This window comes from Cucurbita moschata, unplaced genomic scaffold (genome assembly GCF_002738365.1).
Source record: "Cucurbita moschata cultivar Rifu unplaced genomic scaffold, Cmos_1.0 Cmo_Scf00047, whole genome shotgun sequence".
NCBI lineage: Eukaryota > Viridiplantae > Streptophyta > Magnoliopsida > Cucurbitales > Cucurbitaceae > Cucurbita > Cucurbita moschata.
In genome coordinates this window covers 149,716-172,910 of record NW_019268563.1, presented here as the reverse complement: position 1 = coordinate 172,910, position 23,195 = coordinate 149,716, and the positions used below count along the sequence as shown (strand labels likewise).

At 39.3% G+C, this 23,195-nt stretch overlaps 5 non-coding genes across 5 annotated transcripts; 2 read left to right on the top strand and 3 right to left on the bottom strand.

The window, feature by feature from the left end:
* Positions 1-2,862: 2,862 nt before the first annotated feature.
* On the top strand, positions 2,863-2,946 carry TRNAL-CAA. Its single transcript has one exon. It is a non-coding gene; the product is annotated as a tRNA-Leu (tRNA).
* A 9,499-nt stretch (positions 2,947-12,445) lies between these two features.
* Positions 12,446-12,519, bottom strand: TRNAN-GUU. The gene has a single exon. It is a non-coding gene; the product is annotated as a tRNA-Asn (tRNA).
* Positions 12,520-17,326: 4,807 nt separating this feature from the next.
* On the bottom strand, positions 17,327-17,400 carry TRNAK-CUU. The gene has a single exon. It is a non-coding gene; the product is annotated as a tRNA-Lys (tRNA).
* A 3,532-nt stretch (positions 17,401-20,932) lies between these two features.
* Positions 20,933-21,006, bottom strand: TRNAN-AUU. The gene has a single exon. It is a non-coding gene; the product is annotated as a tRNA-Asn (tRNA).
* A 1,742-nt stretch (positions 21,007-22,748) lies between these two features.
* On the top strand, positions 22,749-22,832 carry TRNAL-CAA. The gene has a single exon. It is a non-coding gene; the product is annotated as a tRNA-Leu (tRNA).
* The last annotated feature ends 363 nt before the right edge of the window (positions 22,833-23,195 follow it).

Here is a 23,195-nt window from a genome sequence, read left to right as displayed (position 1 = left end):
TTTGTAGTTCAAACTTCTTTTTCCTCGCGAACCGGTTTCGAACCACCACTAGTGTCTTCTCCACTATCCTCCGGCCTTAGAACGGGATTGTGGAATCCGGTGAGTGACTAAACTTGGGAGGGATTTTGTATATGTGAAGAGAGTGTTTGTGAGAGGTTTTTCTCAAGGTTTTCCACGAAGAAGAAGAAGACCTTCCATGTACCATGATCACTCTATTTAAAGAGTCATGTTTGCATGTTCATGCAAATTTGAGATCACCCAATTTTGACACTTAAAATTCCACTCAAATGTTTGGGATTATGTGGCAAGCATGCAAGTTTGGTTGAACAAAATTTTGACACCTCAAAACTCCACTAACATGGATTTTTCCATGAAGTCAACATTTTGACTTTCTTCATTTTAATTCAACAATTAATTTGAATAATGAATTTCAAATTAAAGTAACATTAAATGATTAATTAAACTATTTAATTAATATTTAATATTAATTCAAATGGCAATCCCAATCAATTCCGACACATAATTGATTAAGATATTTAAATCTTATTTAAATATCTCAGATTCTCTCTTTTTGTTTAATTCGTAAATAAAACAAAAATGCGGTTAAATATATCGTATATATGTAACGCATATTCCCTAATTTGAATTCGAACACTTCGAACTCACTCGTCACACTATTATATGGTTTAGTCTGATATGAGCTAGCAGAGGGACCTAATGGACCTATAGATCATGGGCTCCAACGATCCAAGATTAACCGGCTAAACTCATTAACCTTGTTAGCCAACATTCGTTAACTACTAGAACACTCCACTATAGCCTAGTAGTTGTACTCCCCTCACTATAGAAATATTTCTGTCCATTTGATATAACCATGATTAGTAAGTCGATCCTTCACAGGTTGTTCGTAACTAGAGCTGGGTCAATTTACCGTTTTACTCCTGAAGTTACTTCTTGTTCCTTATGTTCCACTAATCCTCTTATGAACAATTGGTTTGTGATCCAACCAGTAAACCAAATCCTTCTCAGACCAATGAGAAAGTGAGGCCCATTGTTCAAGACGTGGAGTCAGTACTTAAGGGAACAACCTCTCTACTATCCCTAAAAGCAGGTTGGAGTGAATTCCATCTTGCACCCTATCTCCCCAGCTATTCACCTAGTCTTACCCTTGAAATCAGAGGCTTATTGAGTCGGCGAACTCAACCCACTCTCACCCATGCAAATCTAAGGATAATTCCGAATAAATAGGAGTCATAGTTAACTCAGGATTAAGATCGAGTTACCTAGGTCATCGAATGAAAAAATAAGTCTCAATAATAAACGACATTATAAAGTGAGAGTGATTTTCTTTATGGTCTGATCTTATGCAATACTCATTGCATAGGACGCCCCAACTCACATGTCTCCACATGTACAATTTAGTGATCACATTGTTTATATCATATACAAAAGTGGGCCACATCCATAGTATCCCTAGGCTAAGGTACTCAGCCTTATCCATGTACTATAGTAATAACTTTATTGAATAAACATCAATAATAACTTTATTGAAAATAGAATATGTTTTTGTTTACAAACTATGAGTTTTATGACATAAAACCAAACATTTCTATTGTTCTTTCTCATCGTTTTCCTCCTATAACTCTTTATTGGACTCTCTGCTTCTCTTTCACGAAGTCTCGTGGCTTGTAGATGCCTAAAACGACACATCTATGAGCTTCTTAAAATCTAAAAATTGAATCTAGTTTCTGACGACACACGACGTTATTCAAGCGCGTAAAGCTTACCTCTCGTGTATGTGGGATCATCGGTGGTCTTTTACGTGTTGTGAATCAAGCGTTTCAATGTCGAGTCTGGTCATTGTAGGTGTGAGTTCGTGGTTTTGGATTGTTAGGTTATGGAGTTTGCTTAGTCAACGATTATAAAAGCTATATATGTTAAATGACATAAAGTATATTTTCATAAATAGCTTTGTATAGTAAAAAGCTATATCGCGGTTATATAGAGGAGATGGTTATAGGAGGTAAAACTATATATAGTAGGGTAAACTAAACTACCATGGAGTGGAAGCTCAAGGACTCAGGGTAAACTAAACTACCATGGAGTGGAAGCTCAAGGACTCAGGATCGACAAGTCTGGTTGACGTTTTCCAGGAACATGGCGTTAGCCCAAACCTAAAATAAGGTTCTATTTAGTCAAATACCTTTATAAAAACTAGTAAGGAACACTTAATCACCATCGCTAGAAGGAGGGTTTGAACCTTTGACCTTGTAGTTAATAGCCATACACTCTAGCCAACTAAGGTATTCCAACCAATTATTTAAAATGTTCTGAGCCCACCACTAGTAGCTGTTGTCTGCTTTGGCTCTTTACGTATAGCCGTCAGCATCATGGTTTTAAAACGCATCACTATGGAGAGGTTTTCACGTGTCCTCGCTGGCAGTCTACTAGGGAGAGGTTTCCACACCCTTATAAGAAATGTTTCATCTTCTCTCCAACCGATTTGGAATCTCACAATCCACCCCCTTGGGGCCCAGCGTCTTCACTGGCACACCACCTGGTGACTAGCTCTGATACAATATCTCAAGCCCACCATTAACAGATATTGTCCACTTTTGTGCATTACATATCACCACCAGCCTTGCGGTTTTAAAATGCGTCTACTAGGAAGATTTTTCCACACCCTTAAAAGAAATGCTTCCTCACCCTCTCAAATCGCTAGTATATATATTCCATTTTGGCCTGTTATGGATCGTCGTCAGCCTCACAGTCTTAAAATGCGTCTATTAGTGAGAGGTTTCCACACATTATAAGGAATGGTTCATTCCCCTCTCCAACCAATGTGGGATTTATTAAAAAGTAGTTAGGATGACCAAGTGGTCTAATGTGCCAGACTCAAGTTTTGGTCCTCTTGAGAGGGCGTGGGTTCAAATCCCACTTCTAACACAATTCAAATTATAGGGTGAAGAAAAAAGCTAAACTATGATCATCATTTTAGCATACATCGTCATCATCAACACATCATAATTATTGTAAAACATGCATCAAACATCATCATATAAAGGACACGTGCCTAGTTGTACTAGCACGTCCTCGAAGTTGTCGTTTCCTATTATAGCGTTCATTTCATTTTATTAACATTTCACATTTATAATGTTTTTTAACTTTAATTCATGAAATATTGCATCATGGTAGCCTTATTTATCTTAATTATGGTCAAATTAGCTCTAGGAGGGTAAAAAACTTTGGGGTCGATGTCAAAATTGCCAAACCGAGCATTGTAAGCCTAAAGAATACGTGCAACCAAGTTGAGCTATGAAGCCGAGGGGTTCTTTTTGCTGCTAGTTGACGTGTGGTGCAATAAGGCGCTGACGCGTGTGCAGGCTAAATTGGGTCGAGGCGCGGGTCAAGTGTCGATTGTTAGGTCGCGGCATGGGTGTTGGGCTATTGCAGGTGGGTCTTAGGTAATTGGGCTTCGCCATAGACTGTTAGGTTTTGTGCTGTAGGCGTTGCAGGTTGGATAGGCAGACAAGAGATCGTTGGTGTTGTTCTTTTTGCTGCTAGTTGATGTGTGGCGCAATAAGGCGCTGACGCGTGTGCAGGCTAAATTGGGTCCAGGCGTGGGTCAAGTGTCGATTGTTGGGTCGCGGCATGGGTGCTGGGCTATTGCAAGTGGGTCTTAGGTAATTGGGCTTCGCCATGGACTGTCAGGTTTTGTGCTGTAGGCATTGCAGGTTGGATAGGCAGACAAGAGATCGTTGGTGCTATTCTTTTTGCTGCTAGTTGATGTGTGGCGCAATAAGGCGCTGACATGTGTGCAGGCTAAATTGGGTCGAGGCGCGGGTCAAGTGTCGATTGTTGGGTCGCGGCATGGGTGCTGGGCTATTGCAGGTGGGTCTTAGGTAATTGGGCTTCGCCATGGACTGTCAGGTTTTGTGTTGTACGCGTTGCAGGTTGGATTGGCAGACAAGAGATCGTTGGTGGTGTTCTTTTTACTGCTAGTTGATGTGTGGCGCAATAAGGCGCTGACCCGTGTGCAGGCTAAATTGGGTCGAGGCGTGGGTCAAGTGTCGATTGTTGGGTCGCGGCATAGGTGCTGGGCTATTGCAAGTGGGTCTTAGGTAATTGGGCTTCGCCATGGACTGTCAGGTTTTGTGCTTTAGGCGTTGCGGGTTGGATAGGAAGACAAGAGATCGTTGGTGCTGGGTTGCTAAGCTAGGCTGCAGACGTTTGGTTGGGTTGGCTATTATAATTGGGTCATGAGTGTGTGTTGGGCCGAACCAATGGATTGGCAATGGGTTGTGGGTTTGAATCTGACCCAAATCCAGATCGTATTTGGATCCGACTTATTTGTCTTCTTCGTCCGACTCAGTGCGATTTTCTATTTTTCATCTCTCTCCTCTCTACAGCTATTTTCGACGTTTTTTTTCTCATCGTTTTCCTCCTCTAACTCTTTGTTGGACTCTCTGCTTCTTTTCCACGAAATCTCGTGGCTTGTAGATGCACAAAATGACACATCTAGGAGCTTCTTAAAACCTAAAAGTTGAATCTGGATTCCGACGACACACGACGTTATTCAAGCGTATAAAGCTTACCTCTCATGTATGTGGGATCGTCAGTGGTCTTTTTCGTGTCGTGAACCAAGCGTTTCAACGTCGAGTTTGGTCCTTGTAGGTGTGAGTTCGTGGTTTTGGATTGTTAGGTTATGTTGTTTGCTGCTTATTTATAGCTTAGTCACCGATTATACATTGAAAAGCTATATATGCTAAATGACATATAAAGTAAATTGTCATAAATAGTAAATAACGCTGTATCGGTTAAATCTATATATGGTAGATAGTTATATATATTAGACGGTTATATGTGGTAAAGCTATATATAGTAAACTGAACTATCTATCTATACATATATATCCCTCTGGAACAACTTTGAAAATGTACTTTTTCTATGTTCTCTCGAAATACCTGAAGAAAAATGCAAATTCTTTAGCCAGAGTTCTCCTTGCATTTTCTTATCGAGTGTGTGTGTTGTTGTGCGATCCTACCAACTGGTATCAGAGCTAGGTGAAATTCACCACGATCTGTGAAGATGGAAAGTTCAAAGATTGGAATTGAGAAGTTTGATGGATCTGATTTCAGTTTGTGGAAGATGGAGATTGAAGAATATCTTCACTAGAAAGATCTTCACAAACCCCTGTTGGGGGTAAAGCCGGATACCATCACCGTGAAGCAATGGAAGCTCAAGGATCGATAAGTCATAGGGTTGATCTGATTGATGCTATCCAGAAATGTGGCGTTCAACATCATCAAAGAGAAGACAATATCAGAGTTAAAATGTGATCTGGATGCTAGTTATGTAGTTGAAGTTGTATTTGGGGCTTATTATTTGATTAAGTTGAGCAAGAACTATAGTACAAACCTAAAATAAGTTTCTATTTAGCTTTAACACTCATAAATAAATATAGGCATTGGGCTCAAATTTGCATTTACATCCTATTTCAATTAGTCGAAGCTACCTTTACTAAAAAAGCTATCTCATAAGGAACACACTTAATTACGACTGCCTAAGCTAGACAAAGGGTTTGAACAGCCTAAGCTAGACAAAGGGTAAGCTAGACAAAGGGTTTGAATAGCCTAAGCTAGGCAAAGGGTTTGAACATTTGACCTTGTGGTTAATAGCCACACGCTCTAACCAACTAACCTATTCCAGCCAATAATTTTTAATTGTCCGAGCCCACCACTAGTAGATGGTTTATGCTTTGGCTTGTTACGTATCGCAGTTAGCTTCACAGTTTTAAAACGAATCTACTATGGAGTGGTTTTCTAGTGTCCTCACTAGCAGTCTACTAGAGAGAGATTTCTCACACCCTTTTTTGACACCCTTATAAGAAATATGTTTTCTTCTTTCGAAGGGATCTCACAATCCACATTCTTAGGGGCCTAGTGTCTTCGCTAGCACACCGCCTAGTGACTAGCTCTAATACCATTTGTAACAGCTCAAGCCTACCGCTAGTAGATATTGTCCACTTTGGCGCATTACGTATCACCATCAGCCTCATGGTTTTAAAATGCATCTACTAGGAAGATTTTTCCACACCCTTAAAAGAAATGCTTCCTTACTCTCAACAACCGCTAGCAGATATCTTCTATTTTGGCCTATTATGGATCGTCGTCAGTCTCACAGTTTTAAAATGCGTCTATTAAGGAAAGGTTTCCACACCCTTATAATGAATGGTTCATTCCTCACTCCAACCAATGTGGTTTCTATTAATTGGTAGTTAGGATGGCTGAGTAGTCTAAGGCGCCAAACTCAGGTTTTGGTCCTTGTGAGAGGGCGTGGGTTCAAATCCCACGTCTACCACAATTCAAATTATTGTGTGGTAGGCTAATGGATAGCAAAAATGAATTACATCTACTACTAACCATGGGGTGGGGTAAGAAGTTCTTATAGATTTTACACCTCTTTTCGAATTTAACTACAATAAATGGTGATATTTAGATATAAATAATAAGCAAAAGAGTGAAGAAAAAAGGTAAACTATGATCATCTTTTTAGCATACATCGTCATCATCAACACATCATAATCATCATAAAACGTCATTGTCATACCTCAAACAATTTCCTAGCTTATCCTATAGTAAGGTTACTTGCTTAAAAAACGTAGGGGTCGGTGTCAGAATTGCCAAACCTAGAATTTTAAGCCTGAGGACTATGCGCAGCCAAGCTAAGCTATGAAGCCGAGGGGTTCTTTTTGCTGCAAGTTGACGCGTGGCATAATAAGTCGCTGACGCGTGGCATAATAAGTCGCTGACGCGTGTGCAAGCTAAATTGGGTCGAGGCGTGGGTCAAGTGTCGATTGCTGGATCGCGGCGTGGGTGTTGGGCTACTGTAGGTGGGTCTTAGGCAATTGGGCTTCGCCATGGACTGTTAGGTTTTGGGCTACAGGCGTTGCGGGTTGGATAGGCAGACGTGGGATTGCAGGTACTGGGCTGCCGAGCTAGGCTGTAGACGATGGGTTGGGTTGGCTATTATAGTTGGGTCTTGAGCTTGTGTTGGGCCGAACCAATGGTTTGACAGTGGGTTGTGGGTTTGATTTTGACCTAGATCTGGATTCGTATCTGGATTTGACGGATTCGTCTTCTTTGCCCCACTCAGCGCGATTTTCTATTTTTCATCTCTCTCCTCTTTGCAGCTCTTTCTAACATTCTTTCTCATCGTTTTCCTCCTCTAACTCTTTGTTGGACTATCTGCTTCTCTTCCACAAAGTCTCGTGGCTTGTAGATGCCTAAAACGACACATCTATGAGCTTCTTAAAACCTAAAAATTGAATCTAGATTTTGACGACACACGACATTATTCAAGCGTATAAAGCTTACCTTTCGTGTATATGGGATCGTCGGTGGTCTTTTTCGTGTCATGTATCAAGCGTTTCAACGTCGAGTTTGGTCATTGTAGGTGTGAGTTCGTGGTTTTGGATTGTTAGGTTATGGAGTCTGCTGCGCATTTATAGCTTAGTGAACCATTATAAGAAAACATAATCTCTTACAACCAACACAGTCTACTGTTCTTGGAGCCGAAGCTATTTGCTTAGCTTTACTTCCGCCCCAAGGTATCATTTCTAATACATCTGTGGGGCAAGCTCGGACACATTGAGTACACCCTATACATGTATCATAAATCTTTACTGAATGTGACATTGGATCTAGAATTCTTTTTTAAGACTATAAATTTTCGATCGAGTAAATTTGTAAATGAATTATATATTTAGATACCAGATGAGTCAATAATTGATCAGAATTTTTATAATCAATCTACTTTCAGATTAACTCATGCGATAGGACCAAGATACTTTGATTACAAATAAAGTAAATTGTCATAAATAGCTTTCTACAGTAAAGAGTGTTGATAGTTATATATAGTAAATAGTTATATGTGGTAAAACTATATGTTGTAAACTAAACTAAACTATATAAATATATTAGTCAGAGTCTTGCATTTTCTTCTAGATCGAGTGTGTGCGTTGACGTGCGATCCTAACAACTGGTATCAGAGCTAGGCGAAATTTGCCACGATCTGTGAAGATGGAAAGTTCAAAGATTGGAATTGATAAGTTCGATAGATCCGATTATTTTTACCAGAAAGATCTTCACGAACCCCTGTTGGGGGTAAAGCATGATATCATGAACACGAAGCGATCTGATTTTGGTTTATGGAAGATGGAGATTGAAGATTATTTCTACTAGAAAGATCTTCACGAACCTTTGTTGGGGTAAAGCATGATATCATGAACACGAAGCGATCTGATTTTGGTTTATGGAAGATGGAGATTGAAGATTATTTCTACTAGAAAGATCTTCACGAACCCCTGTTGGGGTAAAGCATGATATCATGAACACGAAGTAGTGGTGGAATGTGTTGTCGTGCGATCCTAACAACTAGTAGTCTTGCATTTTCTTTTAGATCGAGTGTGTGCATTGCCATGTGATCCTAACATTTGGTATCACAGCTAGGCGAAATTTTCCACGATCTGTGATCGTTGGAAAGTTCAAAGATTGGAATTGATCTTCATGAACACCTGTGGTGGAATGCGTTGCCGTCCGATCCTAACAACTGGTATTAGAGCTAGGCGAAATTTGTCACAATCTGAGAAGATTTAGAACCCCTATGGTGGAATGTGTTGCCACAACTGGTATTACTCAGGACGTTTTTTAATATATTCAAAGATTGGAATTGAGAAGCCACGATTTGTGAAGATTTATGGACGTTTTTTAATATATTCAAAGATTGAAATTGAGAACCAGTATGGAAATGAAGGAAGGTTTGAACCTGAACAATAGATAACGATTGCCATCACTAGTGAGAGTTTGAACCTCTGACCTTGTGGTTAAGAGACACACACTCTAACTAACTGACCTATTCCAGCTAGTTATTTAAAATTGTCCGAGCTCACCACTAGTAGATGTTATCTGCTTTGGCTCGTTACGTATCGTCGTCAGCCTCACGATTTTAAAACGCACCTACTATAGAGAGGTTTTCCAGATTCCTCGCTGGCAGTCTACTAGGGAGAGATCTCCACACCCTTATAAGAAATTTTTCATCTTCTCTCCAATCGATCTGGAATCTCACAATCCACCCCCTTGGGGGCTAGCGTCTTCACTGACACACCGCCTGATGACTAGCTATGATATCATTTGTAACATCTTAAGCCCACCGTTAGCAGATATTGTCCACTTGGTGCATTACGTATCACCACCAACCTCACGGTTTTAAAATGCGTCTACGAGGAAGATTTTTTCACACCCTTAAAAGAAATGCTTCCTCACCCTCTCCAATCGCTAGCAGATATCTTCCATTTTGCCCTGTTATGGATCGTCGTCAGCCTCACAGTTTTAAAATGCGTCTATTAGGGAGAGGTTTCCACACCCTTACAATGAATGATTCATTCCCCTCTCCAACCAGTGTAGGATCTATTAAAAAGTAGTCAGGATGGCCGAGTAGTCAAAGGTGCCAGACTCAAGTTCTGGTCCTCGTAAGAAGCGTGACTTCAAATTCCCCTTCTGACAAAATTCAGATTATTGTGTGTTAGTCTAATGGCTAGTGAAATTGAATAACATCTACTACTATCATGGTTGGGGGAGGGTTATATCATAAAATGATATGAACTTCTTTTGAGATCTTTTTTTTTCCTTTTCGATTTTAATTACAATACATGGTGATGTTTCCATGTAAATAATAAGCAAAAGAGAGTGAACAAAACAGTAAGGCTACTTACTTGGTTGGTTGGCCTTAGCGGGCATTTCTCTACTTTCAGATTTGCTAAGCTTTCGTTCCTCGAAGTTGCTCCAAAGGTTACCGGTTGTCGTTTCCTATTAGAGCGTTCATTTCATTTCATTAACATTTTACATTTATAATGTAGTTTAACTTGAATTCATGAAATAGCATCATACTACCCTTATTTATCTTAATTATGGTCAAATCAGCTTCGGGAGGGTAAAAAACGTAGGGGTTGGTGTCAGAATTGTGAAACTGAGCGTTTTAAGCGTAAGGAATACCCAAAACCAAGCTGTGCTATGAAGCCGAGTGGTTCTTTTTGCTGCAAGTTGACGTGTGGCGCAATAAGAAGCTGACGCGTGTGCAGGCTAAATTGGGTCATGGCACGGGTCAAGGGACGATTGCTAGGCTGCGACATGGGTGCTGGGCTATTGCAGGTGGGTCTTAGGTAATTGGCTTCGCCATCGACTGTCAGGTTTTGGGCTGCAGACGTTGTTGGTTGGATGGGCAGACGTGGGATCTCGGGTGCTGGGCCACTGAGCTAGGCTGCAGACATTGGGTTGGCTTGGCTATTATAATTGGGCCGTGAGCGTGTGTTGGACTGAACCAATGGATTGGCAGTGGGTTGTGGGTTAGAGTCTGACCCAGATCCGGATTCGAATCTAGAATCGATGGATTTGTCTTCTTCGCCCGACTCAACGCGATTTTCTAGTTTTCATCTCTCTTCTCTCTGCGGCTATTTCTTGATGGTGTTAATACAACACATGCGAAAGCAATTTGGATCTTAGATACTCTAAGTACATCGATTATAGTAAATTAGCTAGCATGTTCATAAGCATTACAACTCAAAGATGGTGTTAATACAACACATGCGGAAGCAATTTGGATCTTAGGCACTCTAAGTACATCAATTATAGTAAATTAGTTATCATGTTCATAAGCATTAGAACTCAAAGGAGTTTGAGTACTAACCTTTTGTAGTTCAAATTCGTTTTTCCTCACGAACCGATTTCAAACCACTACTAGTATCTTTCCTACTATTCTTCGGCCTTAGAACAAGATTGTGGAATTCGGTGAGTCACTAAACTAGGAAGGGATTTAATATATGTGAAGAGAGAGTTTGTGATGGATTTTGTGAATGTTCTTTTCCAAGAAGGTTTCATGTACCATGACTCGTCATATTTAAATGCTCATGCAAATTTGAGATTACCAAATTTTGACACTCAAAATTCCACTCAAATTTGTTCGATTATGTGGCAAACATGCAAGTTTGGTTAAACCATATATTGACACTCACTCGTACGTGGATTTTTACATTGAGTGAAGTCAACATGTTGACTTTCTCCATTTTAATTCAACAATTAATTTAAATAATTAATTTCAAATTAAAGTAATATTAAAGGATTAATTAAACAATTTAATAAATATTTAACATTAATTCAAATGTCAATCCGAATCAATTCCAGCAGATATTGATTATGAATCCCTATTCATAATTAAAATATTTAAATCTTATTTAAATATCTCCCATTCTCTGTTTTTCTTTAATTCCCAATTAAAACAAAAATGTGATTAAATATAGTGTATATATTTAGAGCATATTCCCTAATTTGAATTCGAACTCACTTGTCACACTTTTCTATGGTTTAGTCTGATATAAGCTAACAGGGGGACCTCTCTACTATCCCTAAAAGCGGGTAGGAGTGAATTCCATCTTGCACCCTATGTCCCCAGCTATTCACCTAGTCTTACCCATGAAATGAGAGGCTTATTGAGTCGGCGAACCCCTAATTTGAATTCGAACTCACTCGTCACACTGTTCTATGGTTTAGTCTGATATAAGCTAACAGGGGGACCTCTCTACTATCCCTAAAAGCGGGTAGGAGTGAATTCCATCTTGCACCCTATGTCCCCAGCTATTCACCTAGTCTTACCCATGAAATGAGAGGCTTATTGAGTCGGCGAACCCCTAATTTGAATTCGAACTCACTCGTCACACTGTTCTATGGTTTAGTCTGATATAAGCTAACAGGGGGACCTCTCTACTATCCCTAAAAGCGGGTAGGAGTGAATTCCATCTTGCACCCTATGTCCCCAGCTATTCACCTAGTCTTACCCATGAAATGAGAGGCTTATTGAGTCGGCGAACCCCTAATTTGAATTCGAACTCACTCGTCACACTGTTCTATGGTTTAGTCTGATATAAGCTAACAGGGGGACCTCTCTACTATCCCTAAAAGCGGGTAGGAGTGAATTCCATCTTGCACCCTATGTCCCCAGCTATTCACCTAGTCTTACCCATGAAATGGGAGGCTTATTGAGTCGGCGAACTCGAGCAACTCTCACTCATGTAAATCTAAGAATAATTCCAAATAAACAGAAGTTCATAGTAAACTCAGGATTAAGATCGAGTTACCTAGGTCACCGAATGAAAAAAAAAGTTTCAATAGTAAACGACATTATAAAGTGAGTGATTTTCTTCATGGTCTGATCTTATATGCAATGAGAGCATAGGACACCCGAACTCACATGTAAAATTTAGTGATCAGGTTGTTTATATCGTAAGGAACACTTGATTGTCATCGCTAGATAGAAGGAGGGTTTGAACCTCCGACCCCTTGTTGGGGGTAAAAGTTGGATACTCGACAAATCGTAAGGAACACTTAATTGCCATCACTGGAAGGAGGGTTTGAACCTCCGACCTTATCGTTAACAGCCACACGCTCTAACCAACTGAGCTATTCCAGCTAGTTGATTAAAATTTTCTGAGACAACTACTAGTAGATATTGTTTGCTTTGGCTCGTTACGTATAACCATCAGCCTCACGGTTTATAAACGCATCTACTATGGAGAGGTTTTCCAGCGTCCTCGTTGGAAGTCTACTAGGGAGAGGTTTCCACACTCTTATAATAAATGTTTCATCTTCTCTCTAACCGATCTGAGATCTTACAATCCACCCCCTTGGGGGACCAGCGTCTTCGCTGGCACACTGCCTGGTGACTAGTTATGATACCATTTGTAACAGCTCAAGACCATCGCTAGCGGATATTGTCCACTTTGGTGCATTACGTATCACCATCAGCCTCACGGTTTTAAGATTATTCCACACCCTTAAAAGAAATGCTTCCTTACCTTCTCCAACCACTAGCAGATATCTTCCATTTTGGCCTGTTATGGATCGCCGTTAGTCTCAAAGTTTTAAAACACGTCTATGAGCGAAATGTTTCCACACCCTTATAAGGAATAGTTCATTCCCCTCTCCAACCAATGTGAGATCTATTAATTGGTAGTCAGGATGGCCGAGTGGTCTAAGGCGCCAAACTCAAGTTCTAGTCCTTGTGAGAGGGTATGGGTTCAAATCCCACTTTTGACACAATTCAAATTATTGTTATAAGCATTTGCTAAAATGGATAACATGTACTACTACCACCATGGTTGGGGGTGGTGTTTTTGTTTAAAAATATCTTTATTTAGCATCAAATGATATGAACTTATGAGATCTTTTACCTTTCGAAGGTGATGTGAACTATGAGCATCATTTTAGCAGGCATCGTCAATCAATACATCATACAATATATGTCCTACATTATATTAATAAAGCATAAAGGACACATGTCAGTGCAACTAGGCACGTTTTGTCATACATCAAACTTAGCCTATCCTATAGTAAGGTTACTTACTTTGTTGGCCTCAGCTGGCATTTCTCTACTTTCGAATTTGCTAAGTTTTCGTTCCTCGAAGTTGCTCCAAACGTTATCAGTGGGTTTCCTATTAGAGCGTTCATTTCATTAACATTTCACATTAGTGTAGTTTTACTTGAATTCATGAAATAGTGCATCATACTGCCCTTATCTATCTTACTTATGAACATTTCATATTTATAATCTTGTATAATTTGAATTCATGAAATAATGCATCATATTAACCTTATTTATCTTAATTATGGTCAAATCAGCTTCGGGAGGGTAAAAAACGTAGGGGTCGGTGTCATAATTCCAAAACTAAGCATTTTAAGCCTAAGGACTAGGCACGGCCAAGCTAAGCTATGAAGCTGAGGGATTCTTTTTGCTGCAAGTTGACGTGTGGTGCAATAAGGCGCTGACGCGTGTGCAGGCTGGGTGCTGGGCGGTTGCCTATAGGTCTTAAGTAATTTGGCTTTGCCATGGACTGTCAGGTTTTGGGCTGCAGGCGTTGCGGGTTGGATGGGCAGACGTGGGATCGCGGGTGATGGGCCGCTGAGCTAGGCTGTAGACGTTGGGTTGGGTTGGCTATTATAATTGGGTCGTGAGCGAGTGTTGGACCGAACCAATCGATTGGTAGTGGGTTGTGGGTTAGAGTCTGACCCAAATCTGGATTCGGATCTAGATCCGACGGATTCGTCTTCTTCACCTGACTCAGCGCAATTTTCTAGTTTTCATCTCTCTCCTCTCTGCGGCTATTTCTTGATGGTGTTAATATAACACATGCGGAAGTAATTTGGATCTTAGGCACTCTAAGTACGTCGATTATAGTAAATTAGCATGCATGTTTATAAGCATTAAAACTCAAGGAGTTTGAGTACTAAACTTCTGTAGTTCAAATTCTTTTTTCTTCAGGAACTGGTTTCGAACCACCACTAGTGTCTTCCCTACTATTTTCCGGCGTTAGACCGGGATTGTGGAATCTGTTGAGTGACTAATCTTAGAAGGGATTTAGTATACGTGAAGAGAGAGTTATATTTGAATGCTCATGCAAATTTGAGATTACCAAATTTTTACACTCAAAATTCCACTCAAATTTGTTGAATTATGTGACAAACATGAAGTTTGGTTAAACCATATATTGACACTCAATATTCCACTCAAACTAGGACTTTTCCATTATGTGAAGTCAACCTTTTGACTTTCTCCGTTTTAATTCAATAATTAATTTTAAATTAAAGTAATATTAAATGATTAATTAAACATTTTAATTAATATTTAACATTAATTCAAATGTCAATCCCAATCAATTTCAGCACATATTAATTATGAATCCCTATTCATAATTAAAATATTTAAATCTTATTTAAATATCTCAAATTTTCTCTTTTTGTTTAATTCGTAATTAAAATAAAAATGTGGTTAAATATATCGTATGTATTTAATGCGTATTCCCTAATTTGAATTCGAACACTTCGAACTCACTCGTCACATTGTTATATGGATTAGTCTCATATGAGCTAGCAGGGGGACCTAATGGACCTATAGATCATAGGCTCCAACGATCTGAGATTAACCAGGTAAACTCATTAACCTTGTTAACTAACATTCGTTAACTACTAGGACACTCCATTATAGCCTAGTAGTTACACTCCCCTCACTATAGATATATCTCTATCCATTTGATATAACCATGATTAGTAAGTCGATCCTTCACAGGTTGTTTGTAACTAGAGATGGGTCAATTTACCATTTTACCCCTGAAGTTACTTCTTGTTCCTTATGTCCCACTGATCCTCTGATGAACAATTGGTTTGTGGTCCAACCAGTAAACCGAATCCCTCTTAGGCCAATGAGAGGGTGTGACCCCTTGTTCAAGACATGAAGTCAGTACTTAAGGGAACAATCTCTCTACTATCTCTACAAGTGGGTAGGAGTGAATTTCATCTTGCACCCTATGTCCCCAGCTATTCACTTAGTCTTACCCCTGAAATTGGAGGCTTATTGAGTCGGCGAACTCGAGCCATTCTCACTCATAAAAATCTAAGGATAATTTCAAATAAACAAGAGTTCATAGTAAACTCAGGATTAAGATCGAGTTACCTAGGACATTGAATGAAAAAATAAGTATCAATAATAAACGACATTATAAAGTGAGAGTGATTTTCTTCATTGTCTGATCTTATGCTATACTCATTGCATAGGACGGCCCAACTCACATGTTCCACATGTACAATTTAGTGATCACATTGTTTATATGATATATAAAAGTGGGCCGCATCAATAGTGTCCCCAAGATAAGATACTCAGCCTTATCCCTGTACTATAGATCATTTTGACTATATACTTGAACTTGATCCACTCTTATGTCTCTACGTATAGTTCAAGTAATCATACTATAGCCAGAGTGTTCTTAGTTTATTTGGTTTAGATTAATGATTGTAAAATTTACTTTAATCGATAACAATCTTTACTTAATAAACATCAATAATAATTTTATTGAAAATAGAATATGTTTTTGTTTACAAACTATGAGTTTTATGACATAAAACCCAACATTTCTGATGTTCTTTCTCATCGTTTTCCTCCTGTAACTCTTTGTTGGACTCTATGCTTCTCTTTCACGAAGTCTCGTGGCTTGTAGATGCCTAAAATGACACCTCTATGAGCTTCTTAAAACCTAAAAATTGAATCTGGATGTCGACGACACACGACGTGATTCAAGTGTATAAAGCTTACCTCTCGTGTATGTGAGATCATCGGTGGTATTTTTGTGTCATGAACCAAGCGTTTCAACGTCGAGTTTGGTCATTGTAGGTGTGAGTTCTAGGTTATGTAGTGATAAGATAAGGAATCAATACAAGGGGAATAAGATTCGGATTACCTTGTTGATCGAATATCTCAAGGCAAGAAGAACGCTTGATTGAGATTCGAATCACTCCACAAGCAAGATTGATCATGTCTAGCTTGAATGATTCTTGTTGATCAAATATCTCAAACACTTGTAACCCACCCAAAATTTGTAACATTCATACTTAATGACCATAATTAGCCATTATGTAAATGTAACCTAAAGTAAATAAAATGTCTTAAAATACAATAACTCTAAATTACTCTAATCTCACATCTTCATTGAAGTATATTGTATGAATGATGTCTCTTGGTTCATATCATGGAGTCTACTGCTTATTTATAGCTTAGTTGACGATTATACATAGAAAAGCTATATATATGCTAAATGACATAAAGTGGGAAAGCTATATAATGGTAGATGGTTATGGAAGATTATCTATTATCTAACCAAACATTTCTCAAGCGTATAAGCTATATAATGGTAGATGGTTATGGAAGATTATCTATTATCTAACCAAACATTTCTCAAGCGTATAAAGCTATATATATTGGTAGGAAGATTATCTTTACCATGACTATGAACAAACATTTCTCAAGCGTATAAAGCTATATATATTGGTAGGAAGATTATCTTTACCATGACTATGAAGAGAAAAGCTATATATATGCTAAATGACATAAAGTGGGAAAGCTATATAATGGTAGATGGTTATGGAAGATTATCTATTATCTAACCAAACATTTCTCTAAGCGTATAAAGCTATATATATTGGTAGGAAGATTATCTTTACCATGACTATGAAGCAATGGAAGCTCAAGGATCGACATATATTAGGATCGATTCGATTGACGCTATCTAGCGTCGTGGTGTTCAACATATTTATAGGTATTGTCAATATGCTTCAAATTCCTTAAAATCTCTTAAGGAACACTTGATTACCTTCACTAGAAGAAGGGTTTATAGGTATTGTCAATATGCTTCAAATTCCTTAAAATCTCTTAAGGAACACTTGATTACCTTCACTAGAAGAAGGGTTTGAACCTCTGATCTTGTGATTAAGAGCCACATGCTCTAACCAACTGAGCTATTCCAGCCTGTTAATTAAAATTTTTCGGGCCCACCACTAGTAGATGTTGTCTACTTTGACTTGTTACGCATAGCCGTCAGCCTCACGGTTTTAAAATGTATCTACTATGGAGAGGTTTTCCAGCGTTCTCTTTGGCAGTCTACTAGGGAGAAGTTTCCACACTCTTATAAGAAATGTTTCATCTTCTCTCTAACCGATTTGGGATCTTACAATCCATTCTCTTGGGGGCCAGCGTCTTCGCTGGCACACTGCCTGGTGACTAACTATGATACCATTTATAACAGCTCAAGATCATCGCTAGCAAATATTGTCAACTTTCGTGCATTACGTATCACCATCTGCCTCACGGTTTTAAAATGTGTCTACTAGGAAGATTATTCCACACCCTTAAAAGAAATTCTTCCTTACCCTCTCCAACCACTAGCAGATATCTTCCATTTCGGCCTCTTATGGATCACCATCAACCTCAGTTTTAAAATGCGTCTATTAAGAGAGGTTTCCACACTCTTATAAGGAATGGTTCATTCCCCTCTCCAACCGACGTAGGATCTATTAAAAAGTTGTAGGATGACTGAGTGTTCTAAGGTGCCAAAATCAAGTTTTGGTCCTTGTAAGAGGGCATGGGTTCAAATCCCACTTTTGTCACAATTAAAATTATTGTGTTACTCTAATGGGCTAGCAAAAATGGAAAACATCTACTTATTACCATGGTTGGGTTGTTATCATGAAATGATAAGAACTTTTTAGAAATCTTTTTACCTTTTCGAATTTAATTACAATAAATCGTGAGGTTGAGATATAAATAATAAGAAAAAGAGAAAAAAGCTAAATTATGATCATCGTTTTAGCATACATCATCAACACATCATCAAACGTAATCATATAACTCATACACATCATCATACATCATATGTCAAGCATCATATTAATAAAGAATAAAGGACACGTGTCAGTGCAACTAGGCACGTGTTGTCATACATCAAACAATTGCCTACTCTATCCTGTAGTAAGGCTATTTACTTGGTTGGCCTTCGCCAGCATTTCTCTACTTTCGGATTTGCTAAGCTTTCGTTCCTCGAAGTTTCTCCAAACATTACCGTTTGTCGTTTCCTATTATAGCGTTCATTTCATTTCATTAACATTTCACATTTATAATGTAGTTGAACTTGAATTCATGAAATAGTGCATCATATTGGCCTTATTTATCTTAATTTTGGTCAAATTAGCTTCGAGAGGGTAAAAAATTGTAGGAGTCAATGTTAGAATAGGCAAACCGAGCGTTTTAAGCATAAGGACTATGTGCAGCCATGCTGAGCTGTGAAGTCGAGGGGTTCTTTTTGTTGTAAGTTGACGTGTGGCGCAATAAGGCGCTGAACCTTGTGCAGGCTAAATTGGGTCGACGTGTGGGTCAAGGGACGATTACTTGGTCGCGGCATGGGTGCTGGGCTATTGCAGATGGGTCTTAAGTAATTGGGCTTCGCCATGGACTGTCAGGTTTTCGGCTGCAGGCGTTGCGGGTTGGATGGGTAGACGTGGGATCGTGGGTGCTAGGCTGCTGAGCTTGGCTGCAAACATTGGGTTGGGTTGGCTATTATAATTGGGTCGTGAGTGTGTGTTGGACCGAACCAATGGATTGGCAGTGGGTTGTGGGTTTGAATTTAACCGAGATTCGGATTCGGATCTAGATTCGATAGATTCGTCTTATTCGCCCGACTCAACGCGATTTTCTGTTTTTCATCTCTTTCCTCTCTATGGCTATTTCCAACATTCTTTCTCATCGTTTTCCTCCTCTAACTCTTTGTTGGACTCTCTACTTCTTTTTTACGAAGTCTTGTAGCTTGTAGATGCCAAAAACGACACATCTATGAGCTTCTTAAAAACTAAAAATTGAATCTGGATTTTGACGACACACGACGTTATTCAAGCATATATAAAGCTTACCTGTCGTGTATGTTGGATCGTCGATGGTGGGTTTGAGTTTAACCCAGATCCGGATTCGGATCTAGATTCGACCGATTCCTCGTCTACTCTTTGTTGGACTCTCTACTTCTCTTTCACAAAGTCTTGTGGCTTGTAGATGCCAAAAACGACACATCTATGAACTTCTTAAAAACTAAAAATTGAATCTCGTGTATGTTGGATCGTCGATGGTCTTTTTTGTGTCGTGAACCAAACGTTTCAACGTCGAGTTTGGTCATTATAGGTGTGAGTTTTGTAATAGTAGAGAGCTATATCAAGTAAAGCTATAAAGGAAGGTTTGAACCTCCAACCTTGTGGTTAAGGTCACACGCTCTAACCAACTAAGCTATTCCAACCAGTTATTTAAAATTGTCCGAGCCCAGTACTAGTAGATGTTGTCTGCTTTGGCTCATTACTTATCGTCGTAAGCCTCACGATTTTAAAACGCATCTACTATGGAGAGGTTTCCCAGCGTCCTTGATGGCAGTCTACTAAGAGAGGTTCCACATGCTTATATGAAACGTTTCAACTTCTCTCCAACCGATTTGGAATCTCACAATCCACCCCTTTGGGGACCCAACGTCTTCGCTGGCACACCGCCTGTGACTAGCTCTAATACCATATTTCAAACCCACCATTAGCAAATATTGTCCACTTTGACGCATTACGTATCACCATCAGCCTCACGGTATTAAAATGCGTTTACTAGGAAGATTTTTCCACACCCTTAAAAGCAATGCTTCCTCACCCTCTCCAACCGCTAGCATATATCTTCCTTTTTGGCCTATTTTGGATCGTCGTCAGCCTCACACTTTTAAAACACGTCTATTAGTGAAAGGTTTCTACACTCTTACAAGGAATGATTCATTCCCCTCTTCAACCAATGTGGGATTTATTAATAAGTTGTTAGGATGGCCAAGTGGTCTAAGGTGCCAAACTCAAGTTTTGGTCCTCGTGAGAGGGCGTGGGTTCAAATCTCACTTTTGACAAATAGATTGGCTATTATAATTGTGTTGTGTTGGGTCGAACTAATGGATCTTTGTCTCTTTCTCATCGTTTTCCTCCTTTAACTCTTTGTTGGACTCACTGTTTCTTTCTTGCATTCTCTTACGAGTGTGTGTGTGTAGTGTGATCCTAACAAGGTGAAATTCACCACCATCAAGATGGAAAGGATCCGAGGTCTTCACGAACCAACCATGACCACAAAGCAGTGGAAGCACAAGGCATCTTCTTTTTCTTGTTCTTTGGGTTCATCTAGATCGAGTGTGCAAGTTCCTATGCGATTCTAACAATTGGTAAGGCAAAATTTACCACGATCTGTGAAGATGGAAAGTTCAAAGATTGGAATTGAGAAGTTTGGTGTTCAACATCTTATAACACGATGGAAAGTTCAAAGAAGATTGGAATTGAAAAGTTCGATGGAATGTGGATGGAATAAAAGAAGATTGGAATTGAGAAGTTCGATGGAATGTGGTGTTCAACATCTTATATCTTATAACACAATTCAAGGGTTATGATTCAATAGAATATGTAAGACAATAATATTATCAAGACACTTATAAAGAACAAATGATCACCAACACTAGAAGGAGGGTTTGAACCTCCGACCTTGTGGTTAATAGCCACACACTCTAACCAACTGAGCTATTCCAGCCAATAATTTAAAATTCTCCGAGTCCAGCACTAGTAGATGTTGTTTGCTTTGGCACGTTACGTATCGTCGTCAGCCTCACAGTTCTAAAACGCATCTACTATGGAGAGGTTTCCCAGCGTACTTGTTGGCAGTCTACTAGGGAGAGGTTTCCACACACTTGTAAGAAATGTTTCATCTTCTCTTGAACCGATCTGGAATCTCACAATCCACCCTCTTGGGGGCCCAGCGTCTTCGCTGGCACATCGCCTGGTGACTAGCTCTGATATCATATCTCAAGCCCACCATTAGCAGATATTGTCCACTTTGGTGCATTATGTATCACCACCAGCCTCACGGTTTTAAAATGCGTCTACTAGGAAGATTTTCCCACACCCTTAAAAGAGATGCTTCCTCACCCTCTCCAATCGCTAGCAGATATCTTCCATTTTGGCCAGTTATGGATCGTCGTCAGACTCATAGTTTTAAAACACGTTTATTAGTGAGAGGTTTCCACGCCCTTATAAGGAATGGTTCATTCCCTTCTCCAATCAATGTGGGATATATTATTAAGTAGTTAGGATGGTTGAGTGGTCTAAGGCACCTAACTCAAGTTTTGGTCCATGTGAGAGGGTGTGGGTTCAAATCCCCTTTTGATACAATACAAATTGTTGTGTATACGAATGACTTTTACGTTAACCATAGTTGGGTTGGGTTATATCATTAAATGAAATGTGAACTTCTTAAATCTTCTTTTTACCTTTAATTTAGTTACAATAAATGGTGATGTTTAGAGATATAAATAATAAGCCAAAGAGAGTGAAGAAAAAAGCTAAACTATGATCATCTTTTTAGATTAATGATCGTAAAATTTACTTTATTCAATAACAATCTTTACTGAATAAACATCAATAATAACTTTATTGAAAATAGAATATGTTTTTGTTTACAAACTATGAGTTTTATGACATAAAACCAAACATTTCTATTGTTCTTTCTCATCGTTTTCCTCCTATAACTCTTTATTGGACTCTCTGCTTCTCTTTCACGAAGTCTCGTGGCTTGTAGATGCCTAAAACGACACATCTATGAGCTTCTTAAAACCTAAAAATTGAATCTGGATTCTGACGACACACGACGTTATTCAAGCGTATAAAGCTTACCTCTCGTGTATGTGGGATCATCCACACCCTCTAACCAACTGAGCTATTCCAGCCAATTATTTAAAGTTTTTTGAGCCCACCACTAGTAGATGTTGTCTGCTTTGGCTCCTTACGTATAGCCGTCAGCCTCATGGTTTTAAAACACATCACTATGGAGAGGTTTTCCAGCGTCCTCGCTGGCAGTCTACTAGGGAGACGTTTCCACACCCTTATAAGAAATGTTTCATCTTCTCTCTAATCGATTTGGAATCTCACAATCCACCACCTTGGGGCCCAGAGTCTTCACTAGCACACCACCTGGTGACTAGCTCTGATACCATATCTCAAGCCCACCGTTAGCAGATATTGTCCACTTTTGTGCATTACATATCACCACCAGCCTCACGGTTTTAAAATGCGTCTACTAAGAAGATTTTTCCACACCCTTAAAAGAAATGCTTCCTCACCCTCTCCAATCGCTAGTAGATATATTCCATTTTGGCCTGTTATGGATCGTCGTCAGCCTCACAGTCTTAAAACGCGTCTATTAGTGAGAGGTTTTCACACCATTATAAGGAATGGTTCATTCTCCTCTTCAACCAATGTGGGACTTATTAAGAAGTAGTCAGGATGGCCGAGTGGTCTAAGGCGCTAGACTCAAGTTCTAGTCCTCATGAGAGGGCGTGGGTTCAAATCCCACTTCTGACACAATTCAAATTATAGGGTGAAGAAAAAAAGCTAAACTATGATCATCATTTTAGCATACATCGTCATCATCAACACATCATAATTATTGTAAAACATGCATCAAACATCATCATACATCATTATTAATAACACTTGAAGTTGCTCCAAACGTGCAAACAACCCATAAGGTGGCGTGTGCGACATATGTGTTACAAAAAGATGCAGAGGTGTGGTGGTCGGATAATAAACACAGCATCAACCCGGGCGGAGGAATTACAACGTGGGGAACCTTTAAGGGAAGCCTTTCTGAAATATTAGTATCCAAAGAAACCCGTATTAACCCGGGCGGGGGAATTACAACGTGGGAAACCTTTAAGGGAAGTC